This window comes from Cheilinus undulatus, linkage group 10 (genome assembly GCF_018320785.1).
Source record: "Cheilinus undulatus linkage group 10, ASM1832078v1, whole genome shotgun sequence".
In the NCBI taxonomy this organism is placed as follows: Eukaryota; Metazoa; Chordata; class Actinopteri; order Labriformes; family Labridae; genus Cheilinus; species Cheilinus undulatus.
Genome location: NC_054874.1, coordinates 35,685,080 through 35,698,617, shown reverse-complemented (window position 1 = coordinate 35,698,617; position 13,538 = coordinate 35,685,080). Strand labels below are relative to the sequence as shown.

At 39.2% G+C, this 13,538-nt stretch overlaps 1 protein-coding gene across 9 annotated transcripts in view; it reads right to left on the bottom strand.

Moving 5' to 3' along the window:
• The window catches only part of si:dkey-237h12.3 (teneurin-3), a 305,241-nt gene that overhangs the window by 37,010 nt on the left and 254,693 nt on the right, over positions 1-13,538 (bottom strand). The window lies entirely within an intron of this gene.

Here is a 13,538-nt window from a genome sequence, read left to right as displayed (position 1 = left end):
ACCCTTATTCTAGTTGTTGACCAGTGAAAGAAAGTGCTCCAACATCCTAATATTGATCATAGACAATATGAACCAGAGCACAATGCCTCCTCTACTTAAGAGAAAGCTGTTTGAATAACACATCCTGTATGTGTATAGGGCTACTAAATGGCAAAATTTACTAAAAGATGATGTTTCAGATGATCTTCATTTAATTGAGAGTAGAGCCCTGACAATCATTCAGGCCACCAAAACACAGTCAGCACAACTTAAATATTCTAGTACATCTTGTAGAGGTCTGCAGGAGCTTTTCAAGGGTCAGTAGAGTTAAAAATATGCCTCAAAATGACTCATTACATACTATCACACTGCATATTTATTGCATACATGATGCACTGCAGATGTGCTTAGTGAAAGGACAAACAAATATAAAACCTTAGAGTCCAGACTTGGGCTAAAGCAATGAATGGACCTGGAATATAAACTTTGACTCACTAGGTCCTAAAGTTTTTTTTTTTTTTTTTTTTTTTTTTTAATGTTGCTATGTTCTTTTGGTTACCAGGGTAACCAGACTGTAATTAGTGGTTAAAAAAAAAAAAAAAACAATACAGAGATGACCAATTCAATTGGTACACTTGTTCTGTTTTTAGTGAATTCAGCCATCCATAACAGAAAATGGAATATAAAAAAACGGATTGGCCTGAATATAAGACACTTTTCCCTCTTTACACACATGAATAAAGAGAGCAGATTATCTTTACTGAGCGTGTACAGCTCATGAGTGTCCCTCACAGCTGCAGTGTCAGGAAGAGACACTGACTGTCTAGAACAAAATGGCTATAAAGTAGGTCAAGTTAACCTACATCTGAGGCAGAGTTATTATGCCAGATTTAAGATAATGAATACCCATGCAGCTGTACATCTGTAGTCAATAAGGTCCCCTTCTAAGATCAAGTGAATGCACTGAATATGACTCAACAAAACTCTCAGAGATTTATTGTTTTTAAATGGGAGTTGTTAGGGATGGGACTTGAGATCCAATTCCAGTTGAGCATTGGCTCCACTTGGTTCAATCCATTGACATCATTTATCTTTAATCTTAACAATTCCCTTACTGATGCCTTACTTCCACATGCCTCAATAAAAGTCAACAAAATTTCAGTTGTTCACAGTAAAAATCATATAGTCTCCTTTTTCCAAAAATAGAATTAATAGGAAGTAATCAATAAAGGGAATTGACAAAGAATTGAATTAATAAGCACAATCAATAATGGAATGGCTATCAATAAAATGCTATCAAATCCCACCCCTAGCTGTGTTGGCACACACAGGGAAGACAGCAGGATGGGACAGGCTGCTGTGTATCAGAGAGAGGGAGGCGTGTGGATACGAGAGTAATAATGCAATTATAAGATAACAGATATCAGTGCAGCATTTTCTGTAAACTATAGCCATCTAAGACCAACAAACTAGTGGACAACTTCACCCAGCATTTACCTGTAGCTATCATGATGAAATCATGATTAAAAACAACTTTCATGAAAAAATCTGTAAATTCAACTATCAAATTAAATACAAGATTGTAAAGATATAATTGGTTGTGGTGGTGAGCTGTTTTGGGCCAGAGATGTTACTGTGTCATGAACTGTGGCTGTCAATATGTATATCATTTATCTCATTGTCTTTATTTAGGAATTCAAAAAGCTGGACAACAAATATTTCTTGTCAAAATGTTTGTTTATAAGATTAACAAAACAGCACTGGCTATTGTTGAAACAAAGACTTGCATTAGAGCCAAGCACAAGCTTTATGTTGTCATGCAGGCCATTTATTTTAAGCTGCTGTTGGCCCATTAAAACAGGAGCATGGGCCACAATTGAAACCTGGCCTGTAGCCTTAAATAAACTGATTACATTTGTCACAAGCTACAGGTTTAAACTTTGACTTCTAAAATTGAACTTATCTATCTCAGCTATTTTGACTGGCATGTTGGCATCCTTGAAATTAGTATAGCCCGCTGTGCAAACTAGGTAACTGTTGACTTGGTTAATCAGTTCAGTCTGCAAAGTTTCAGTCATGCTGTCCATGATGTGTTGTGTGCACCACCCCTATCGTACAAGTGCATACTGCAACTTGCTTCCATGTTGTTTTAATTTTTGAAGACATGCACAGCTCATGAACTGAATTTATGGAAGGTTAGTGTTAGTTAACAGCAAGTATGTCTCTGGCCTTATGATCAGGGTTGTCTTACATTCACAGTGTAATCTTCCATAAATACAGAGCATTGTGCCTCTCCTTAATAACAGGGCATATTCACAGAGGGCTCCCCATATTTGGTGAGTCACAAGAATTAATATTAATTATTATTTTAACAAGAAGCAGATAGAGCTGACTTTTCAGGGGAGGGGGTTCTGATACAGTGGGACTCTCTTCAAAGGGGAAAACTCACATCAAAGGGAGAAGTGCATGCTGGAAGCCCTTAATTATTCACATCCAACAACTTGTTTGAATTCACACTGCCTCTGTCCTAATTAGAGGATCTATGGCATCACTGAACGGCCACATAATGTCGTTCTCCCACAGCGTTATCCCGTAAGCCATCGTGAACCTCCATGTATGTGAAATCGAGCGTGCGGCCAGCGCGGCTTGTCCCTTCTCTGATTAGTTCCTTTCAGTGATTTAATTGATTGAAGGGCAAATTCAAATGAAGGCACGGTCCGGTGAGACTCCTGACAGGATGATCTGACCAATCCGTCTTTTGTATCCCACAGCATTATACATGAGTCTCTAACAAAGACAAATAGGTCTGTGGGACTGCTTTATGCGTGACGCTATCAAACACACGACCTTGGGGCATTAATTGAACGGTGATCCATGTGTCTACTGACTGAATGAAACACACAGTGAGATGAAGAAACTCTCCCCTTGCTTAAAAGTTGTCGATGCATCCAGAATCATAGCAACAAATAATGAATATGCTTTAAAATCAGAATGGAATTCTAATGTGTGTTTGTATAATAGCTCCTTAACATTCACGGGGAAGACAAAGACAATTCTAATATCCAGCAGCCTAATGCGGTGTGTAGGACATGGATCACTTGCAGCAGTAGAGCAGCATCTCATTCTGGCTGACGTTCAGCTTATAAAAAGGAAAAGAAACATTTAATGCCGAGGTCATTTTGGCACGCTGCCGCTGTAGTCCTCTATTTACACTTCCATCATAGTTTACTGTACACACAAGTCTTACCATAGGCTATTAGACAGCGTAATGGGATGGATTAAATACAATAATCAATCATCAGCAACCCCCCACAATGCACAGCATGCTTAGTATGGACACTATATACTCTGTCACTTTCATTTTCTCTTACTCACAACTTCCACTGCAGCTTAGAGTGAGTGAGCAGATTAGGGCTCAGTTTTCTTCCCTCAAGGACACTTGGTCATGACACATTACTGCTGATGACTGTTGCAAAGATCAAGCTTGTGACGTCTCAGCTGGAGTGCTGCACTGATGGGAGTTTGGTTTGTGACTATCTGATGCCCCAGGCTGAACGGGGGGACTCCTACGGTGTCCAGACTGGAGTGTCTTTGGAGTCATTCAATGTTTTTATATTTTATTTCCAACTTTTATGTCACTTTGTTCTGATTTTGAGGTGGAGTTTTTGTGACATCTAAAAAAGGGCAAAAGATGTCCTCAAAAATAAGATAAAGCTACTGCTATTTGAAACAACCAGAAACACAATTTAAAGTTGGGCAAAGTTTTTACTCCTCACTTTATACAAGCAGTTCTTCCCCTGTGGATTTGCAAGGGGGGATTTTAAGTCAAAGTTTAAAAATGACAGCTGAAAGGATTCACCATCAGGGATGTGTCTGCTCATTGATAATTGAATGAATCAGTATATTTGAGTTTTGGTTTGCTGTCAGTAGTACAGGCAAAAAGATTCACGTCTTTGCTTTGCTTCAAAGCTGTCAAAGATAGACAAGTTCTTTAGTCAAGCTGAAGCACAGATACTTCTATACAAAAGATATCTTGTAAAAGCAGAATTTCCAATTGTCTCTATAACTGAACTGACAGTTTTGCTGTCTCTTATCGTGTAAAACAAACTGAAACTCAAGCAGTAATTCAAAAACTGTTAAAAACAAAATTGTGTAACTTTAAGTCAAAATACAATTAATGGAAATAAGGAACAAAAACTTTTTAATCATTGTGCAAATCAGGTAAATGGGGAATGGTTTCCAACTCTGAATGTCCTAAGAAGTTTGCTGTATTACTTTTCCCCATGTCACTATGAAATCTCCCCATTTGTTGCAGGCATCAAGCAAGGATCAAACAGTCAAGCTTTAGTCTTTTGACTGTTTTTATTTGACAGAAAAACACTCTGTAGCCTTAATTTTATGTCAAACATACAATGCACAGATGGATAGAGCAATAACTTATATTTTATGTCTAATCTAGAATCGGTTTGGACGTTTAAAAGGCTGTGCTCAATGCTGCTTAGTACAACTGATTGAGTTTTCCCTACTTAGTACAACTGATTGAGTTTCCCCCTGGAATACATTCAAGCACCAATATGTAGGAATTGTGTTTGGTGCACTAAGGACAGGACAAATTCTCAGTGAAAAACCCCTAATCTCATTAATGCATCCCCACCTTCAACAGACCCAGGCTCCAAACATTGATCGAACCAAATTCTGATGATACTCATAACTATCTGTCCCAGTGATACTCAGCCTGGCTCTCGAGCCACATGTGGCTCTTCTCTACTGGGAAAAAATAAAACAAACAAACAAAAAAATAAAACACAACAAAACAACAACTTAAATAAAAACCTTTATGAAGGTAAACACTGTCATCAGTAAAGATTCATGATAGGTCACATCAATAAATCTGTTACCCACACAAAGAAGACAGGCTTTAACTTCCAAATTTAAACATTTATTATTTTAGATCCATACATTATTACTGTCAGTTGTGCTCGATGGAGGAGTGTGTGTAAGAGACGAGAGCAGAGGAAGTCTGCCAGTGGTGCGTCTCTTCAGTAAGCTCATTCATTGAGGTGTGCTGTCTTGTGTTCAAATCGAAGCTTCCCATTTCCTCATTTAACCTTTTTCTCAGCAACTTCCTGCCGATGCTCTGTCACACCCATATCTTATGACAATTATGCCAATGTGCGTCATCATCAATGAGCATAACACACACAGATCACATGTGGAGATAACGTAATATCTAATATCTAGAGAAAGTTGTCCAAACGTGGGTGTTTAATTTGACCTCTAATGTACTAATGATCATAAATATTGTCAGAAGAGCAGAAATATAAAACCAAAGCTCCAAAATGAGGCAGGGTGAAACAATGTGTCTGGAGAGCTGCAGGTGTGAGGCAAGGCTGGTTTTAGTCATTTGGAGGCCCAGGGCAAAGACCAATATGAGACCCCTCCCCCTTTAGCTAAAGAATTAATAATGAGTGGAAAAAAATGAGAGCATCTCTTTTATGTTAATAAAGCCACAGAAACTCCAGTAAATGCCCCAATGTGAGATATAAATACCCTAATAGCCAACAATTCATCAGCTCTTTGAAAAGCATCTCATAGCTCAAACTCAGCACATTCTAATATCTTAAAAAATCTTTAGGCCAGGTGGAACTTTCATAACACTGGTGGGCCAAAGACCGGTATCTCCAAAATGACCACTTTTCAGGTAATTAAAGGAAGGAATGAAAAAAATGTATCTTTGACATATTTTATTGCTTTAAATTTAGTTAAAACCACTGTCAGATGTAAAGGGTGACCAATAGCACTGATTTATAAAAAACAATTAAAATCATTAAAAAATTGAGATACAAGGTTTTAGCCTGATGTCAGTGATAAATAAAACAAATATGTGCTCATTATCAATGACAGATTGTTTCTACTGACACTATACAGACATTTGCATCCCATTTAACCTCATAATTATCCACCAATTCACTGTTTCATTTCACTTCAACAACAGATTACCTGATATATTATCTACCTTACATTCCCGGTTTGGAGTGTGGCCCTCGCTAAAGTATTTTTGAGACAATGTAGCTCTTTGGTAGAATAAGGCTGAATACCACTTATCCTCACCCAAGGTCTTTAATTGCTCCCACAAACAATTAACTATTAGGTGCCAGCATTATACATAAAAAAAAAAGAAACAGTAAAAAAGTGAAAATAGACAGACGGATGAAGGTCTGAAGAGAGCAATTAGCAAGAGGATGGAGAGAGCAGAGACAGGATGAGGAGCCCTGGTCCGAGACTGATGAAAAACTTAACTGTTGTATAATAAACAGTGTTGCTACCTCCCTCTCTTAGACAATGCGTTGACAAACAGAGGGTGGCAAAGCTGGCAAAGACGTGTGAAGAATTACACTGACTGACAAGGTATGTTATTATAAAAAAATGTTGTGCCATTATGACTCACCTCTGCTTGTGTCTACAGTCTGTTAATTGTTTGCATACTGTTTGCATATGAAGTATGTGTATGTGTTTTCAATTTTTGCAATGATTTCTATGGTCTGTGGCTAGATGGGTACACTGGAGAGTCATTTATGACATGCTAGTTGAGATAGACTTAGTTTAGTTTTCCTATGAGAATGGGTGGGCTAGAACAAGTGATCCTGTTAATGGTTGTTGTTATAAATGAATACAAAAAATGTGTGAGTATATTCTGTAGGATATATGATGCTAAAGAGTTATCGTGCTGCGATCATATCTGAGTCAGCTGTTATTTTAGTACAACAGAATGAGGATAAAAATAATTATTAATGCGTCAGAAAGATTATAATGTTCATTTTTTAAATCAGTCAGACTACCAGAGGGTACGATTAGGAACCTGCCACAGATTAAGCTCGTTTTATTGTTTTTTTTTTTTTCTTTTTTTACCTGTACGACCAGTTCATTGGTCAGTGTGTGGGTGTAATTTTGTTTGGCTAACATTTTCTTTGTTTGACTACAGCTCTACTTTTAACAACAATCTAGGCATCTGGGGACTGAAGACTCGAATTTGAAAGTGGTGAAAAATGATTTCTTTCCCCATTCGTGCTTGATGTACTTATTAGTTGCTAAATAGTGCAAGGTTTCTGTTGCCATTTTTTGTGCTTCACCATGTGCCATACATTGGCAATGGGAAAATGGATGCATCTCCATTAAACATATGTTGCTCCAAAACATGTATGTACCTCTCAGTATTATTGGAGCCTTCACAAATGGACATTTACCCATTCCATGGGCAATAATACACCCCCACACTATTATAGATGCTGGCTTTTGAACTTATAGTTGCTAATAATCTTGACTGTCTTTTCCCTCTTTAGCATGGATGGCTGATCAGCAATTTTTTCACTCATTACATCAGTATGAACATTACATGTCTCATTTTTTCTTGCTGTATAGTTTGAAAAGGATTTGCAGTTCACTAGATTATGTGGTAACACTTTATTGAAAGAGGTATGCATAACATGACACGATTCTGTTTTTATAAACATTTTATACAATGTCCCAACTTTTTAGGGATTGGGGTTTTACTTCTACCCTCTGCATGGGGGAAAAAGAGATTTAGAAGTCTTTGAATCTCTTGTCTCTGTTGCTCTGTGATCACTCCATGGCTGCTCCATCCACCGAGAACACAGCCCATAATGTAATGTAGCTGCACATCACGCAGCTCTTGTTACATTATTTAACTCTCAGACACAGTTAGACTCAGGCAGTGGAAGGAATTTGCTGAATGTTAATGAATAGACTCTGAAAAATCTCTAAAATATGACATTGAATGAAAAAGAAAACCAAAAAAAGGAAGGCCATATTTTGTTTTCTAAAATAAAGCAAGTAAAGAAACAAAAAACTGTAAGATGAGTCCTTGTAGGAATATTTAAGCAAGCACAAGAAATTTCTGCACTATTGACATACTCTGCCTATATCCTGGTTAAAGGATTTTTAATTTCTCACTGCATCGTCCAAAACTTCAAGGCCATCTTTCTATCACCTCTGACTACACACTGTACTAATTAAAGACCGTTCTTTTAATTGATTCCTGTCTAAGAGTCATTAAAGAGGGTAATTATATGTTTGATAAAAAGACTTATTTGAGTCATGTACTAAGAAGAAAATGCTTTAAAGCCAACATCACTGCTCCCGAGATGATTAATGGTACAAATGCAAGGCCGAGCCTCAGTACCTGATAAAAAAAAAAAAAAAGTGGAGCGCCCTGAGCAATGTCACCTTGCTGACACATAGAGAGTACAGAGATTGGTAGGGGAGGAGAGGGAGAATGTCTTAATTGCACCCTGTCCTTCTTTGTTCTCCTTTGCACTATGTCATTCTTTGAGATACCACCCCGGCTCACTCTGATCTGCTGTGATAGAGGCTAAATGTGGGCAGGAAAAACCTCTTAACGCTTCAAATGCTGCAAGTGCATGAGATGTACAGTAAGTACACTCCAAGACTGTGAGCTGCTGAACTCTGCGGCTGTGTCACATAAGAATCTGCGATGTTACCCTAGATAGAAACAAGCTGCTGATTGAGAGGAAGGCATATCCACATGTAATGAAGAAAGGAGGGGCAGGAGGACATGAGTGAAGCGCAGACACCGGCAATTTGCCTTATCTGGCTCGACAGGCCTTGGAGTGAATGCAGGGAGAAAGAGAGGAAAAGAGAGAGAGATGTCTTCTTGCTTGGGTCTTTTTCCACAAACCAGGGGAGAAAAAAGGTCTCAGATGTTCCAAGTAGTGCAAAATAAAACAGACGTTATGACAGAGCGATAGCAAATGTCTAAAGCAGCTGTAGAGGACGGGAGTTCGCTTACATGTTGGGTGAAGACATTAGTCAAGGTTTACAGCATTAAAGAATCAATACTGCAGCAGCAAACGGTGATATTTGGATTCATCATCATGCCAGCTGAAGATATCGACCTGCATTCCTCACCCCAAAAAACCCACGTGGGCCATAAATCTCAAATGTCAAAAGTGGCTGAATGCAAGACTGAATAATTCAGAAAATTTGAGGGGATGAAACCAGGTACCTCCTGACAACCTCTGCGGTGAAAACTTAAAAGTGTGAGCACAGAAACAGATGAGATTACAAATAGGGTTACGATGCTTTGATGTGAAGACACTATAAACTAGCATGCCATGTTACTAACAAAAACATTTCACAGTCTAAAGAAGCACAATGTTTGGGTTGAGCTAATAGGATTGTGACATGAAACCCTTTTGGCAAATTGGTTAAGCTCCTGTCAGACAGGAAAAGAGAGAGAAACACAAGTTTGCTTAACTATTTTGGAATATTTTAAATGAGGTAAGACTTAGCTGTGTATTTAAGGGGCGCTGCTGCAATAGGATACATGAAAGGTGTGAAAAAGCCTGCGGCGTGAACGGCATAAGAGAGACCTGACACCATCTGGTTCTTTCATTTCTGTCATCAATGTTTCCATGTAGAAGAACATCCCTACACGTGATGATTTTTCATGCTCAGTAACACCCATTTTCTGATAAACCCAGATTTGAAGCATGCCTCCATCTAATAAAGGCTGCAGCATACATTAGCATATCACACGTCGCTTACCTATCTGTTGATCACATCTCACAACAACTACAACTCCAACTGTGATGCTGCCACAGTGAAGGCTTTGGAGATGGCTTTGCTATACTTTTAGACAGGTGGGATGAAACGCGTCGCATCGGCAGCAGTCAAGCCAGAGGCATATTGCGGCATTCTTCTACACACTTCACAAACACCGCGTTCCGGATGCCTTGACAGATTGGGTTCGGCGATGGGCCCCTGTGTGTCTGTTCTTTTAATGTGTGACAAAAGAAGCAGGACAAAGTAGCATCAAGGTTTGAACAAAGTAAAGGAAGATTCGGTTTCAGAAACTGCTTCTGTGACATGTTTTTAACAACCACAAGCAACAAAAGACAGCTTAGGAGTGTGCTATACATGCAAAAAACATGGATGATGGTACTGTGCCAACCCACTGAGTGCTGTGGGATGAATAGTATTGCCCTTGCCAATTGTGGGAGCACATGTAGGATGCTATAAAAGACTACATTCAAGAGAGAGGACACAAGCAGTTTGAGTTACACAAATATTCCGCCTTAAAACAGACCTTCAGTTGTTGCCAAAATATCTGGAAACAACCTCTGAGGTCTGTAAGCAGCTCAATGGACCTGGTCAAAGGGACAAGAAGTCCAGATTTATTCTTTGGTGCCGGGCGTTTGCAGGGGAGACGTAAATATGCTCTGGAGCTCCACCAGAGCTCATGAAAGCCTCCTCATAAAAGTTACTACAAATCAATGCTGCGGAGATACCACATAGAGACCACAAGTGAATGACCAGCGAGGGATTGCATTTCCTATGTGTTTTCATTCCCAGTGGAGATGAAAAGAATACATACAGCAATTCAATTCAATATCAGCAGCATGAATAAATAAAGCTGTAGTCTATTTTCATGCACAATTAGCTCCACACACTTTAATGTGCTGTTAAACCATTGGGCCTCATTAACCTCTGCAACCTCCCCAGACCTTCTGCTGCAGCCTTTAAGACTAATTCACTCACTGATGTTATGCTTTTGAGTAGAACTTTCAGCATCAGGTTTCACTTGAGAGAGAAATGAGCTTTCACTTTACCATGATTTAACCATCTTTTGCACAGAATCTAAATGCATGAGCGACACAGTCATTACTGGCAACTTCAAAGCATTGCACACTAAAATGATGATGAGGGCTGCTGAGGGCCAACCTGTTGCTGGATAAAAAAGCTCACCTACAGCTACATTTGTACATTTTTGCAGTCTTTTGAGGAATTGACTTTTCTGCACGCCAACAGAGAAGGAATGAGTGAAGAGTGATACTCCTACCTGCAAGGTGAACAGCGCGACCCCTTATTGAGTGAGTGTGGGTGTAGCATACAACTCCAGAGAGAAGGAGCTAGTGCAGAGGCATCCTAGGGCAGTGCTTGATGTTTTGCAGCGGTGTTAATAAAGGAACATTTCATCTTAAAATTAGATTCTGTAGCACAAGAAGAGAGGCTGATAAATCTGCACATTTTCAGCTTCATCTCAACATTTAAATGACAGATTTATGTTTAAAGTTTATCTCTCTCCAAGTGATGGAATTTGGTTTATCTCCTCCTCGCACAATGACCCCTAAAAACTCATTTTTGATGAATGATGGCATTAAATAGGGAAGGCCTTACCAAGACACAATTTTAGGTCAACCTAGTCTAAATGCAAACATACCATAATTTTCTTTACTGTCGAACATGCCCACAGGCTGCAAACAAATCTGAATCTTTTATGTGCTTGTCCACTAACTTAAAACTAAGAGAGAACTGCTCTAAAGATTATATCAGTTGTATTATTATCCACAATTTATGGCCTTTTCTTCAATTTGAATCAAAAGAAAATTCAATCATAAACATGCCAGTCTTCTCTGTAGTGATGCTATCACTTTAAGAACATAAAAGTAAATCCCCAGACTTAAATCTTGATATAGCTAATGAATTATTTAGTCACAGATATGATCAACACTTTCTTCGATGCATCTATAGTCCAGACAAGCTCAGACATATTCTTTCAGTTTTTCAAATTAAACAAAGGCAACCCTTTGATTTGTTTCTGTATGTCATTTTAATTCATGAATGGTGCCATTAATCTATCAATACACCCATCTACAGGGGTTTATATCAATGTTTTCACACACACAACCCCTGTTAACTTCCCCAGACTTTCGACACAGCCTGCCTTTGAAAGAGCTACTTTGTCACATATAGCCCCCACATAGGATGAAGAGGGTCTCAGCGGCTTGACATGATGCAAAGAAAAGACACTGAGGGAATCCAAGATAGCAGATGACATGACAGCATCCAACAACGACAGGAATTTTGTTCCATTTATATCAATGCTTTAGGTGTGAGGGATTCAAAAACAGATTTAACAAGCAGGTGAACAAGAAGATGAAGCTGCTTAACTGGAAAGACTGATCCAGTGATTCATCAGGATATAAATCTTATCAGCTATCAGCCCGCTCGCTCATGGTGAATTTTATTGAATATTTCCTGCTGTGCTTTGTGTAGTTTACTCAAACATTTTACTCGAGGACTGAAAAAAAGTTTGGGGCAGGGTAAAGGTAAAAAATTTAGCCTTGTTGTTCACACATGAAGCTCAGTCAAAAAAAAAAACTCTGAAAATATCAGGAGTTTTGAGCTTGTATGAAAACGACGTATCACAAAAAGGGATAAAATCAGTGCAAGGACTTGCAACCAAAGGCTGAAATATCACTGTAATTCTAACAAAATTGCTTTCAGCTAATAAAACAACATGTAAGTAGAAAATTGCTCATTTAATTGCTCTTATCTACCAAAAGGAAAGGCACATCACCATGCAGAAAGTTCAGGAATGTTAGAGCCAAACATCATGGCTGAAGTAAGGTATAGATGTGGGTAGTAAGCCTCTCTGTGCGTATCATCAGAGGGGAAGGAGCATTGACATAACCCCAGTTGTGTTCTTGATGTCCTTGCATATTACCAGGGGTATGGGAAAATACTTTGTTGAAAAATAACAAAGTCCACTACTGGAGTACGGTTGGATGTGGTGAGTAAACACAGCCTAGGGTACAATCCAGGCAGGTAGGAGGGTTGCATTAATGCTGTGGATGTCCCAAGGGCCCGCAAACCACCAGGGGTGAAAAGGCCCAGACAAAAGAGGTGCTGTTGAGCTTGACCTTGGCTGCCAAGTGACACACATGTGAGTTGACATGTGTTGAGCTTGACTCTGGCCACCCCCTCTCCAGCCCCGGGTTGCGGCACAATCCCCATGATGAATCATTAGTGCCCTACATGCCAAAAACTTATGCACAAGCCAAAAACTTATGACTGTACATTGGTCTATGTTACAGCGTGTCTCAACAGCATGCAACATGAGCTAATTCCAGTGAAAACATCAGTTTGAGTCCCCTGTTTCCTATGGCAGTGACCTAACAGCCCACAAGCTCAAGAGTGCCTTTCAGCACAATATGGCATCAACACATTTTAATTATGCAATTATACTCATTACACCTCTGTTTTAAAACAAACAAGACATTATCAGCTATTTAACCATTTATTTCACAAAGATACACATGTGAGGATGTCAGTGGAAATTAACGTCATACCAAGGAGCTTAGGGCCCCTTTTTGCTTTTTCTCTTCTGAACTTTCCCTCTAGGGGTGCTTTATCAGTTAATGCCTACTGGAAGGGCATCAACAGGGCACTTTATCATGTTTTGTCTGCTGGAAAGATAGCTAAGGCAGCACTTTTGCATGTTTTATCCATTGTAAGTGCACCCTGGGGCACACCCTAATATAATTTGTCCATTTGGAGAGCACCCTAGAGAGCATTTTGATATGGTTTTTTCATTGTAAAAGCAGCCTGAAGGGCTCTTTGTCACTGATTGCCCAATGGAGGGGCACCCTGCAGGACACTTTATCATGTTTGACTGATTATAGTGCAGCACTTTTTTAAAGACAAGGGCACCAGATGACATAACTGCCCCCTAACAG